The sequence below is a fragment of the Cynoglossus semilaevis genome, chromosome 8 (genome assembly GCF_000523025.1).
Source record: "Cynoglossus semilaevis isolate Cse_v1.0 chromosome 8, Cse_v1.0, whole genome shotgun sequence".
NCBI lineage: Eukaryota > Metazoa > Chordata > Actinopteri > Pleuronectiformes > Cynoglossidae > Cynoglossus > Cynoglossus semilaevis.
The window spans coordinates 25,928,930-25,943,011 of record NC_024314.1 but is presented as its reverse complement, the minus strand read 5'-3'; positions in this window follow the sequence as shown (position 1 = coordinate 25,943,011).

Below are 14,082 nucleotides of genomic sequence, written 5' to 3'. Positions count from 1 at the left end.
CACAGTGTCTGTTTACACACAACACAACACTGTGTTCCTAACATGAAACACAACCAAAATAAAGAATAAAGTCTGCGCAAAAACATTTGTGCCTGGAATATTTATTGACTGCAGCGTTTTTAATCAACACAGAGCTCGACAGCAGTGTGGAGGGTTTTTTTTCTACGACCTACAAGCAAGTCATACTTCAATCGTACCACAGAAGATGATACAAATGTCTACCCTGAGCGGTATTTATAGAGAGAAAAAAAAAAAAATCTGACCCAACCTACAGCCCAGGGTCACGATCTCTGAGTCGTAATTAATGAAACTAATATCATCAGAACAACAGTCACCGTGTGTTTCCTGGAGCGTCTTCCTGTTTCTGGTGTTGTAAATACGAAACCTGAATTGTTTAATGTCTTCTTCTGCTACATCATCATCATCATCACTATCTTCATCATCACCATCATCATCACCACCATCATCATCATCATCATCATCACCATCACCATCATCACCACCATCATCATGGTGACCACCATCATCATCACCATCATCATCATCACCATCATCATCATCATCATCATCATCACTTCACCTGCATCACCATCATCATCATCACCGTCATCTTCATCATCATCATCATCACCACCATCATCATCATCACTGTCATCTTCATCACCATCATCTTCTTCTTCATCTGCATCACCATCATCATCACATCATCATCACCATCTTCTTCACCTGCATCACCATCATCATCATCACCGTCATCTTCATCATCATCATCATCATCATCATCATCATCATCACCATCATCATCATCATCATCATCACCATCATCACCATCATCATCACCATCATCATCTTCAGCTTCATCATCATCACCATCATCATCTTCAGCTTCATCATCATCACCATCATCATCATCATCATCATCATCACCACCATCATCATCATCACCATCTTCATCTTCATCATCATCACCATCATCATCACCACCATCATCTTCATCATCATCACTGCTCTGACGCGCACAAAACAATGAGTGTGGAATCTCCACAGCTGGCCGGTCGGCACGTGGCCTGACCTCATCTATTGAAATGTCAAGGGTCACAGGTTGCCTTCCAACAGATGGACTCTGGTGTGTGTGTGTGTGTGGGGGGGGGTCGGGCTCACTGTCATTGTGTTTCCTCACATGGTTGCAAACATAAAAGGGAAGGGGGCGGGCCCTGGCGTGTGCCGTGGTCACAAAAGGTCAGGGGTCAGATGACAAAGGGCAGCAGCTCCGCTTGGGTCATGGGGCCGGGTGTGTCCTTTGGGCACGCGCAGTCTTTTATCGCCACACTAACAGTGACCCCAGCGTTTACGGTGAGATCCCTGATGGTTTGACTCGACTCCTGGAGAAAATAGGCAGGAGTTGGTGCTAATTAAAAAAAAAAAAAAAAAAAAAAAACCAGGGGGGGGGGGGGGTGAGGAGGTGATTGTACTGTCAGATATCTTTATGTTGTGGGGGGGGGGCATTTTAAAACAAGAGGTTTAACCAATCATAATTTGTTTATTTTAAGACTTCAGTGCACAGAGTTTAAAAAAAAAAACAACAACAAGCGAGAGCCAATCAGAGAGCGGTCCTCACCATTCCCTAAATTGGCCTGTTCTTCTCAGGGTTTCCCTGAGAAGTTCCACAAAGTTCAGTGTGATTTCAGCTACAAGTCAGTAGTCAGAGGAAAAGGGGGAGAGGCAAAGGGAGGGATTTGGAGTTTGGAGAGACAGCGCTGAGGTGACGGAGCGATAGCAGCCCATGGAAAAAGGCCTTGTTTGCCGGGAGAGGCATGAGATCATTGCCCCGTGCTACTCTGCACCATTATCCCTCTAAACCCTGCACTCCTCCTCTTTCTGCCTCCCGTTGCCCCCTCCAACACACACACTAACACACTAACACACACACACACTAGCACAGAGACACACACTCATCTCACTGTTCTGTTTATTGATGACTCAAGCTTGCCGTTTCTATCCGGATACACAGTCAACGCTGGAGCTCCGGCACCTCGGGCCTAATGGACTGATCTTGACTGTTTACAGCTGTGCCCTTTATGGAATGACTCACAAAAGAACAAAGAGGCCTCTGTGTGTCGGAGAGCTTTTCCTCCCCTCGTCAACAAGACCTACCGACGTGCACTGTACTTTTTCTCTTTTATTCCAGAGCGTCTCGGCCGGTCCCTCCCTCCCTCCCTCCCTCTCACTCGTCAGCCTCATCCACTGATAAGCCGTGTCATCTTCTCTCCGGCCTCGCCGTCCGACTGTTCATCCCCTACAGACAATCCCCTTCTTTCAGTCTCTCATCCGTGGAACGTTCTTTACCTTGTCATCTGTCATAACCTCACCCCTTCACCTCATCGTTTTTGCCTCCCGTGTTTTCTCGTCCCCCCCCCGCTCTCCCTCATCCCTTCCACTCTCGACCTGTTGACTCCGAGTCTGAAGATGAACGTCTGCGTTTGTCACGTGTCACTGGAAAACGCAGCTGGAGACGAGAGATGAGACCAGAACGGATGATGGAATCTTGGTCAGGATGAGAGCGGGATTAGGAACGTTACGAACTTTAAACGTCTCCCGTCTTCTCACCCCTGAACTCTTCAACTTTGACACAGTTACTGGCTCCCTGTCCTGTGTGTGTGTGTGTCTGTGGTATACACAGTACACACCTGAGGGCGGGGGTGAGTACCTCAGTGTGTGTGTGTGTGTGTGTGTACACACTGTCCAGTTTGTCATCAGAGTTACACACTGCTCTAAAGCTCTAAAAAGGCCCGTGTTTGTTTGCTTAGCACAAAATCCCCAGCGCGAGCACCCCGTCGCCTCTCACCGATTAGTCCGCGGGGGAACAACACCCCATAGGAATGTCTGGAATTTCGCAAAACAAGGATTAGCTCATCCCTGTCTGTTGTCTCTGGCCTCTGTGTTTGTCGTTGTGGGCTTAGAACCAGAGAAAGAGGAGTTGAAAAGTGAAGAAAATAAAGTCCTGTGTTGTACAAGTGAGGATTGGTTTAAAATTAAAAAAAAAACATTCTTCAAATGAAGTCTTCAATCACAGAACGACTTATCGTACAAATGAGTCTCAGTGATATATTTGGCTGTGGATTAGTCAGTGGGAGTCTGGACCGCAAACTGAAAGGTCAGAGGTTCAATTCCAAACCCTACTGGGGAGTGGATAGAATTTATTTTTACTATTTATAATTGATTAGTAATTAGTCAGAGTTAACAATATAGTTAGTCAGACATTCAACTTTGTTTTTGATGACGTGATATCCAAAGGCATTGTGGGGGAAAATAAAAGAGATTTAAAAAAAACTAAACTGCTGAGTTTCCAGAAGCAGCTGTACTTCACTCAACACTGGGACAAAAGTGCAAAGTTACCATTAAAGTCCATCTGAACTTCATCAGTGAGTTTTCCTCCAAACTCTCAGGTTTCCAAATGACTCCCGTTCTGTGAGTGACTGTAATATTTTCCACTGATTTGCTCCATAAGCAGAATCTCGGCCACTTCAGTGGCTGTGAGAGAACCGCTGACTGTAAGCCTTGGTGGATGCTGCCATCTAGTGGACGGCGTGAGCTCCAGGTCAGTCTTGTCATTTTACAAACGAATAAAATTCAAAACTCATTCACAACAGCAGCAGCAGTATATAAAAGTATATGAAGTTGTGAGTACTGTAGTTGTACTACAGATTTACATGAAGGTACAAATATGTAGATGATGATGATAGTGTCCTACAGTAGAGTACAAAAATGACTCAGGTACTGCCTGAGATTTGTGCGAAAACTGATTTATACAGTAGTACTACACAATGTACTTTGAATAGGATTTACTTTTCCAAAAGTCAGAGCTGAGCAGCTGTGGGGCCGCAGACCTCATGTTGGACAGAGAGACGGAGGGCGGGGCAGTGGGATCAACAGAGAAAAAAAAATGTTTGTGTGGGAAAGTGTGTGGAGAATAAAGAAGTACTGACGCAAATAATGAAGTATTGACGCAAATAAAGAAGTACTGATGCAAATAAAGAAGTACTGACGCAAATAAAGAAGTACTGAGGTCATGAGTGGCTTTGAATGTTAATGTCAGTCCAACTATACACTACTGATATTTTATGTTTGTTTGTTTATATATAAAAAACTACAATAGTGGTGTAATACATTTAACTTAATGTATTTAATTTAAGTGTAAAGTTGATAAAGGTGGATATACAGTACTACTGTGGGTATTGGGCTCAAGAGAAAACTGCAAAAATCAATTTTTAATATGGAAATGGCCCCTAGATGGCAGTGTTTACCACAATTAAGAGTTTCTGATTATTGTCCTTTTTTTTACTTTTGGATATTTTTTGTAACGTGTTTTATAGATGTAAATTTACTTTTCAAATATATATTTTTTTTTTGTATGTGCGTCTTAACAGACTTAATTTATGTCACAAAGGTGAAGTTTCCAGTTTGATATTTGAGGTAAGGCGTGGTCGTACCTCCAGGTACTGACTACTGTGTCCTCAATTTGATGGTGTGAGATTATTCCTGGAAGTCTGCCTCCTTTGTTGTAGCGCATTACTACACAACTTGGTCAAAGGTTACATCAGTCACATACGTCAGTTAAATACAGTACTTCTGATGAGAAGAAGTCTGGCCACTGAGTCACTGACTCTTCTTTATTTCCGATCACCTGTCGTCCGTAAACACTGGTTACAATCTGAAGTTTCCCTGTTCCCTCTGCGCCTGAGACAGTTTATGAAGATGTAAAAATATTATCGATTCATCTTCGTATCACAGCAGACCAATTTTGGATTTTGCGTTAGTTATATATTCTTGCTTGCATTCAAAATGTTCTAGGTTTTAGATGGCATCATTTTAAGGTTGCCAGATTTGATAAAAACCTAATCGTGTTAAGGTGGCTCCCATCTCTTTTTTGTCAACTGTACATTATTTTTTCTTTAACCTAAGATATATATATATATATATATATATATATATACAAAGTTTAAATATATATAAAGTATATACTATATATATTTTTTAAATCAGAGCAGAGTTTTTCAGACACACTAGCGTCAACACATCCAGCAGAATTTTTACAAATTCTTAAACGTTAGCATCAGTGACAGAAAAGTTCGGATTCAAACGGAGGATAAACGTACAGTGAAAAAGACTCAATTATTTTTCATCGACAGCGTATGTTGTTTGTCTTAGGACTTATTCACCGACCCTCACATCTCTGTCATACGTCATTTTAAGTCAATGCACTTTGTACTACAGACATGACAATGAGCTGAACAACCATGACAAGGCAAACAATCCCCCTGGGAACGTCCGTATTAGATCATTCGTCACTGCTGGGACAACAGCGTCATCTGATGACTGTCTCGGTTTCTTTGTTTGTTTGGTTTTATTGCACCGTCACTCAAGATGACAAAAGTGGTCACATGATTATTAAATAGACCTATTTGCCCAGTGCAATTAAATTTTAAGTGTCAACAATGACAAAGTAAAAAATACTTTTTCCACAGCAGGAACGTGTTTTATGATTCATGGACAAGGAATTACCGTCTGAACAAGGAAGCATTCCCAGGACATTCAGACACTGCACGTCTTTGTCAGTGTATTTTTAGATCTGGCATCCGTACTTTCTGAACGTCAAATGAAACTTGACTTCCTTTTTTCTTTTTTTCTTTCCTGTCTACCTATGAGGTGTTTTTAAGCTCCTTAATTGTCTCTGCGGGTGTTTGGACGTCCGTCACAAAGAGACATTCAAAACCACTCGAACAGGGAAATGGGTTTAACTGCTGCACCAGTCTGACCCACATAGGATTTACAGTAACTAGTTCCTCCTGTGCAGTAGTTACTACTGCTGGTTTGTATCCTTCTCCTAACCTGTAGCCCCCCCTCGAGCACCCGTCTGCACAGAGACACCTCTGTCCTCTTACTGGAATAGTTTCCTGTTCCAGGCAGAGTGATTTGCCTAAGTGGATGAGGCAGAAATCAGTCCACAGAGAGATAAGGCCAGAGAAAAGGCCAGGGGAAGAGAGTAAGAGGAAGGAGAGGAGAGATGTGACTTTCCAGTTGACTGAAGTTGTGAAGAATATTTGGATGCTTTTCAGATAAGACCAGTACAACTACAGACTGTACTACTGCAGTACGATGTTTTTTTAAAAGATCTTTTAAGTTATCACGTCCATGTAGATTCTCAGATATGAACATTCACACGTAGAGGTACATTAAAAAATTAAAAAAATAAAAACTTCACAGACCTGAGCTTTCTCCACACTCATACTACGTGTCAATGATTCTTCTCAACTGTTCATTATCACGTCAAAATAACAAATATTAACATATTGTAAGGTCCAATAATATAAATTACAACCGTGTCCAAGCTCCCCAAGAGCGACCCGTACTGGACACTAGATAGTATTTTTTTTCATTTATACATTTAAATGATCTAAATTAAGATTTTCTTCTTCTACCAGACGTATGGTGTTGAAATATGACAATAAAGAAACAGTATATTTGCAATGTTTGAAAATGTTTGAATAGCTTAAATAAGACAAAAATATAAAAAGACGTATTTCGCAACCCACCTGTAATACACTCACTCACCACTAGGGGTCTGCATACCAACCTCTCACCGTACCCCACACACACTAGCCTAGCATAGCATGGCCTATAGGTTAGCAATGCTGAAACATAATTAGAAAACCAGCAGGCCTGTCCATTCACAATTGCATCATGGGAAATATCAGGTAACTTCAATTTGCGGGACAAAGAGCAACGAGAATACAGTGTTTGAGAACCATGTGCCAAAGATCAAACCCAAAGCATAAGTCATTTTCAACACATTTTCAACTTTTTCACAGTCAAAAAGTTCTAAGACAAGGTTATATTTTTGTGTCAAAAGTCAAATTATTAGTAAAAACAGTACAGTATTTTCTAGGCGTCTGGTTTTTCAACCCTTGAACAATAACAATGAATTCAGAGCGAATTTCACTTTTTTTTTTCACATTAAAATTCCAATGCAAGTCAGTTGCATTAAAAGTGAATGAAAACCAATTGACAAGGAGCCAAGGAGCAGCTGTGGGTGACAAAGACCTCCTCCCTTCAATAAAGCAGGTGAGTCTCTGACTGAACCATCAGCTGCTTTTATTAGCTTCCCAAAGACGCTGTTACAGTCTTAGAACTTTTTGACTTATGACTCAAACGCACTCCATTTAGCAGTGACGCACATGCAATTTAATTAACTAGAGCTTAAATTTAAACTCTCGGACTTTTTTGTGTCGATTAAATAAAATAAAAAAGTCTCTAAAACAAAGGTATTGTGATGATAATAATCACACTTACCCTGACTGGAGTTCAGGGAGCACTTTTATTCTTTTTTTTTCTTTTCTTGGTCTTCGTCTTCAGCAGCGGCGACGGTAAACTGTTGCTGTGTTTCAAACATAATAAACGACACATGAGTGTAACATTTACAAACAATCCATCACTTTTTATCACATTTTCTTTATTTTATTTTTTTGTTCTGTGAGTGTAAAGTGTTATACACACCTGTTGCCGTTTCCCCTTAATTGATGCACGCCGTTCGCCAACGACTACCTCGCAGAGCTGCAACCAACCGCTGCTTCCACTTATCGCGAGAACTGCCACTACAGTATCAACGGTAACAGCAACCGCAACTAACTGTTAAGACGCAATTTAGAAGGCACTTGATTCACAAATCAATACATTGATTCAAAGTTAAAACTAATTACTGGGAACACTGTTATTTTAACGAATAGAATCCGCATTCTGTCTTTGTATTTTGGTCTTTTTTTCAATCCCTCTCAACTGTAAGGTGAAATCGGTCTTTTAATTCGTCTATTTGTCCAAGATTTTCTTGTAATTGTGAGAACAAGCGTATAATAACGGGATTTGGCAACCTCCCGCACGACATCTGAAAGAGACAGACGTCTTACGTCATCGCGTTATCGAGACGCACGGCTGGTTGCTAATTTAGAAGCTAAGTAAATTTCAATACGTGATTTCTTCACTATCCCACTTCCAGAATGTTCCTTGTATGACGTACTTTATATTATTTCCTTTTTGTTGTTGTTGTATATTTAAGACATATATACTGTATATGTTTGTGTCAACAAAAAACAACTGTAAATAAAATATAATGTACGTTTGTCGGTGAGAAAAGCAGAAATATCGTCTTTTGTGTTTTTTAAAGGTGTCACATGGCTTGAATTTTACTATCGACAAAAAAAAAAAAAATCGTAGAAGTGTTCCTTAAACAAATCCAGACCTGTCAGAAAAAAAAAGTGTTTTCAGTACATCTTGTTATTTTGGATCTCAATACAGTTTATGGGGTTGTTGATGGATATCACTGCTTATCATTGTTTTGACTCAGAGGCCGTGGTGCAGTGGTACGGTTCCCACCCATAAAAACGAAGCCAAAGACAAACCTATTACAAGAAGTGTTTTGGAACAAGTAAAAAGAAACAGGAGAAGAACATAGCTGAGCCTGTTGTGTCTTATGAATAGAGACATAACGACAGAATAAAGGCCATGCCTGTCCAAACAAGAGCAACAACTGGTGCTGTGGAAGACTGTAGTGAACAAGTGATCCGTCAGAAACTACTGGGTTTGAATAGCCAGACATGTTGCCTGTCGGGGCTGGTGAGTGGGACAAAACAAAAAAACATAGATTTTAGTCATGTCCATCACACAAGGTGTGGACAGAAGATAAAGGTAGATTTCACTTGACACTTATCTCTCCTATTTTCGAAGGTGCATAATGTTTTTTAACATATTTCAGCATCTAGTCACTGAAGTGCCATTAAGGTTCAGTATATTCTTAAAATAAAACATCTTTTAGGTTTTTATTCTATTAGAAGAGTGTGAAAACGTATCAGTTTAGATCACGTGTCAAAATCAGGCCTGGGGGGCAAATCTGGTTTATAATATTAAGCTTTGGTTGTTCCAGATTTAATGTTTACGCAAAACTGAAGTTTGTTTCCATATGAAAATTACAGATCTGAAGAGAAGGGAAAACATGCACGATTGCCATCAATTTTTCAATAAATATTAAGTTTGGCCTCTGAAAGGAATTAAGTAAATGGAAATACTTATATATATATATATATACATATATATATATACGTGTGTATCTGTTAAGATTATTATTGCTGACAGCTGCCCCCCAATTGTGCCCCTACTTTGACTCAGAGTACGATACGTGCACAGATTTATCACAGACAGTCCTGACTAATAGCCGTCTATGAAACACTTTATTTCAATCATCAATACAATTTTTTTTAGTCAGGGTATTACCTTGAAAGCTTATAGGTGTATGGAATATATTTCAAATAATGTAATACTGCAATTTGTTAACTTCATCTATTTCTACCATATATATACATATGTATATATTTATATATATATATATACACATGTACATGTATATGTATATATATGTATGCGTATTTTAAATCTTTTAAACATGAATAAATGTGTAAATGTGAACTGATTTATTGATCCCACATTCTTTTAATGAAAACAAAAATATAAATTAGGAAATTTAAAAAAAGTTTAGCTGCAAATTGAATGAATACTGACAATGCAAAAAAACAAAAAAACAAAAAACAAAAAATGTCTTTCACCCAAGGAATGCATAGCCACATGGACACACCAGCCTGTACACAGTAACATACACACGTGGACATTTGAAAATCTGTCCCTGCGTTGAACTCTGCATGCAACAGAGAACCAGTTTATTTTGAAAGACATCTCTTGACGTGTCATTCTGCACAAATCAAGTGTTGGTGTTAAACTCAGGTAACGTTCTGCGGTTACTCTGAGATTAGGTTGGTTCTCTCCATGTTGCCACACTGCGGAAAGTCGGGCAGGAGGATTTCCCCGCGGAGGGGAGTTTGTAATGGTGGAACCCCGGAGCCAAGAGGAGGAGGATCTGTGGCCACACATTTGACAGATTTAGGTTTTCACTCTGAAACTTGAGCTCCTCAACATGACATCAGTCTGTTGTGATGAACTCACCTTTTCCTATTTCGTTTTCAGTTCCTTTTGGTTTCCTTATCTGACGAACTGAAATGAAACACAGATAATGATCACAGAGAAACAGAGGAATCGCTCTTCCACAGAAGTGACAATAAAACAGATAAGATTATCTTACATATTCCAACTCAATAAAAAAATAATAATTTACCAAAAATGACTTTCTAGCTTCTAATGAACGCCCTGGGAGCAACTGAGCTCCACGACCGCCACCCAAATCACACTGCACCGTCCCAACCCCCCCTTGAACCTTCCTGCGGGTGGTCAGTCCTAACTGGGATTTGAACTTTCCCAGGAGGTGAACCCTGGAGTTCCACACCAATGACAGAGACACTGCCTCTGGGCCAAAGTGCCACTTTTGTACATTTTATTTATATTATTTCATCCAAACATTTTTACATCCAACTAAAACTGAACCAGCCAGCAGATCTGAACCTCATTTTGGCCCCTGAGGCAAAACGTTAGCCCACCCCTGGGATATAAACACTACCATCCGCTCGTTCATCGTTTACATAAGCTAAAAGCTCATTTCAGCTAAATTATTTCTCTTCGTTTCTTTTTAACCTGAGGCAAACGCCAACTCTAAAACACCAAACGCTCTCGTCTCAGTTTGACTCATACAACAACACGACCGACCAACATGTTTCCTCTTCAGCGTGTCTGTCTTCACTAGTTTCACTGGAGGTCTACAAGTGTTTGTAAGCTATCACTTCACTGCTGAGTGAAGATCTTCACGGATTGGTCCCAGGCTACTCTGTCCTTCTGTTAGTACAAGCCTGTGCACAGCCACGGATTTTTTGGATAAACTTTCGCTCACTGTTTCTTAACAACAGAGTGTAAATAACAACACGGCCATCGGCGACTCTGACTGCAGACCAGATGTTGTGCTGGTCACAGGAGGAAGTGGAAGTAAGTGGATTTGAAATTGAAATACATGGAAGCTTTTTGTGTTTCTCATTGACTGATAATGTCAGCAACGGTTCCTACGAACTGTTGATGGTTCCAGTTTTTGTCCTCAAACCACAAGGTCCGATTTGTGCACAATGAACACATTCAAATAAAACAATAAGTGCTTCTTTAATTCATCTCTTTCCACCAGTGACTATCCACCCACAGACTGTCACAGACACAGCTTAGTCCTTAGTGGTTCTCAAACTGTGGCACACGTACAGTACCATTCCTATCTCGAAAAAAAACCCATTCCCTGATAACTGTCACTTAATTAAAAAAAAATTGTTTTCTGGTATTGGGGTTTGATATGAATGCAAAAAACATATGGTACTGTTTATGGTACTGTTTGACTTAAGCTGATAAGTAGTTTACGCTGCTGTATTTCTGTAATTGTAATATTTCAAACAACTGTAACAACATGTGTTATCCACTGACACAAGAACGTAGCACCTGCGTTCCCCCTTTTTTTAAAAGTTCTAATGAATACTAAAACAACATGATGGTGTGTCTCTAAAGTCTGAGTTACTGGAAGCATCCGTCTACAGAAAAGGTCACGCAGTCGTCACCTGCCTGAGCAAACACTTCATGTACACAAATCATTTTCTTCAGGAACTGCATGTTAGCCTGGGCGTGACACCGTGATCAATTACTAACACAGTGTAATTACATACTGTACACACAGGACGACCTGCACAGAGCCGGTCCCTCAGTCCGTCACAGGACAGGACGTACAAACATTCACACTCAAATTCACACTCACGGATTTTGGAGTGAACAGTTAATGTTGACGTAATACTGACTAAAACAAGTACTAACATATACACAGTACTAACCCCCTCAGACTGGGCCTAGATCAAGACAGGATGTCATCAGAGCAGATAATACTCCTGACCCAGAGAAGTGACGGCGTGACGCTCGACCTACCAGTTAGGATGAAATGGAGCAGCAGTGTGATGATTATGACCCCGGAGAGGCAAACACCTGCTGGTACAAAAAGGAACCACCAGAACCCCTCCCAGGGGGTTAGAGTCGGTTGTTGATCTGAAAAGAAAAAAAAAACATTTTGAAGACACTATGGCAACTTAAAAGACTGCAGCTACAGAGAACGTCTCCATGGTCTCACTGTATTGCACCGCCCTCATGTACTAATCTGCCACTCCAAACCTCTTCATACCACATCACATTGTTGGTTTCTTTATCCACACATCTTCTAAGTTATTTCACACTATTGTTTGCAACTTTTATTTACTTTTATTTAATAAAAAAATAATAATATATATNTGGCAAACGCTCTGGACCAAAAAAAAAAAACTTACTGCATGGCTCGAAACAGAAGAGAACGGTGGCAGCGTACTGCACATTCAGCCTGGTCACCTGCCAAACACATCATCATCATCATCATCATCAGTGTGGAAGAACATGCAGTTGACGTCAATGGAGATTTAATCTCTAACAAACCCACCTGAAAACAGGAATCACATCGTTCCTCTGGGAATCTTAAAGAAACAGCTTGGTTTTTCTCCTACAAAGGGACAAAAGAAACGAAAAAAAAAAACTTTAATCCTATTACATTATAATTGTTCCTATCAACCAAGTTTGAAATTCCCAAGAATAATAATTGTGTTTCAGAGCTGTTAGGTCTGAAGTTTCATTAATATTATTTTATTCTTTTTTACTGCAGGTAGTTTCCACTGCAACTCCTTTGGGTAACATAATAATTTCCAATCCATGATAAGGTCATTGTTATGAAAGATCAACATGTGGTTTTATGACAGACTTCTCCACTGGTTCAATCAATCACCTAATAAGGAGATGTGTTTTGTAAAAACAGAAACATTCCTGGCAGAGTTCCACATTCACAGCAGATGAGGTGTTGTCTTGGCAGGAGTGTGACACCTACTACGTGCACGATGTGTTCGTCGGCTTCAAGGCATTCTGCAGACTCCACGCACCGGCTCAAAGAAAATGTGGCGTTCACCTTCGACAACAACTTCACATGGTCCGGACCTGGAAGAACCACGTCCCAGGCTGGAGACGGTGGCAGAGCTGGCGTTAATGTGGTGCAGTTCTAACAGCAGCGTACGACTGAAGGTGGAGATTATTTGATGATGAATGGGGGAAAAAAAGCTACCTTGGAATCTGGAGTCGTCAAAAGGGCACCTGGTCCAGGACTGAGAGCCGATGGTAAACTGTAGAAGACACAAAACAATCATGAGAAAAAAGAGAGGATGTTTTCAAACGTAAGAAGCAGGTGAAGGCAGATCAGCTGGATGTGGAGGGACAGAAACCTTTAGGGAGAGGGGACGGGGGACGGGGGGTAAAGATAAAGAGTCCAACCGACAGTGGTGTCAGTGACCTGGAGCTTCGTTACTGTCACATGACTTCTTCTTCTTCCTCTTTCTCTTCTTGAAGCACATGATTGTTTTTGCATCTTTTCCCTACCCAATTTACCCTAGCTTGAGACCAGCACTAAGAGGAATGTGCCCCCGGTGGCTGGGTTAACAATCACATGACTGAAATGCTTAATTATATAATTAACAATGTATTATAATTAATAGTAATAATAATAAAATAATAATAATAATTAGTATACCACTGTCCTAATGAATGTTTTATATTTATTTCAGAATCTTTCCACTTCGCGTCCAAAAAACTGCCTCATAGAAATACCTTAGTACTAAAGAGTGAGTAGTGAGGAAGTACACTGTGAGTATTACCTTCATACACAACTGAGGATGTGGGTCCACTTCTCTAAAGGTCACCTGAAAGACAAAACATGACATACAATGAAGAAAAATAATAATAATAATAAAAAACTCTATCCGTACTAGTACTAGTACTAGTACTTGTACCACTACTAGGATTTGTACTAGTAAGAGAAGAACAAGCCTTTGTAGTATAAGTAGAAGGAGAAGTAGAAGTACAAGATGAAGTGGTAGTAGCAGTAACTGGTGTCGTAGTAGTAGTAAACAGCAGCTGTAAACAGACAGACCGTTTCCTCTCCCGTACCTTTCCTCTCGTGACGTCCTGCGAGGCCCGCGGCAGATCTTCACAGCCGCCCCCCCCCCC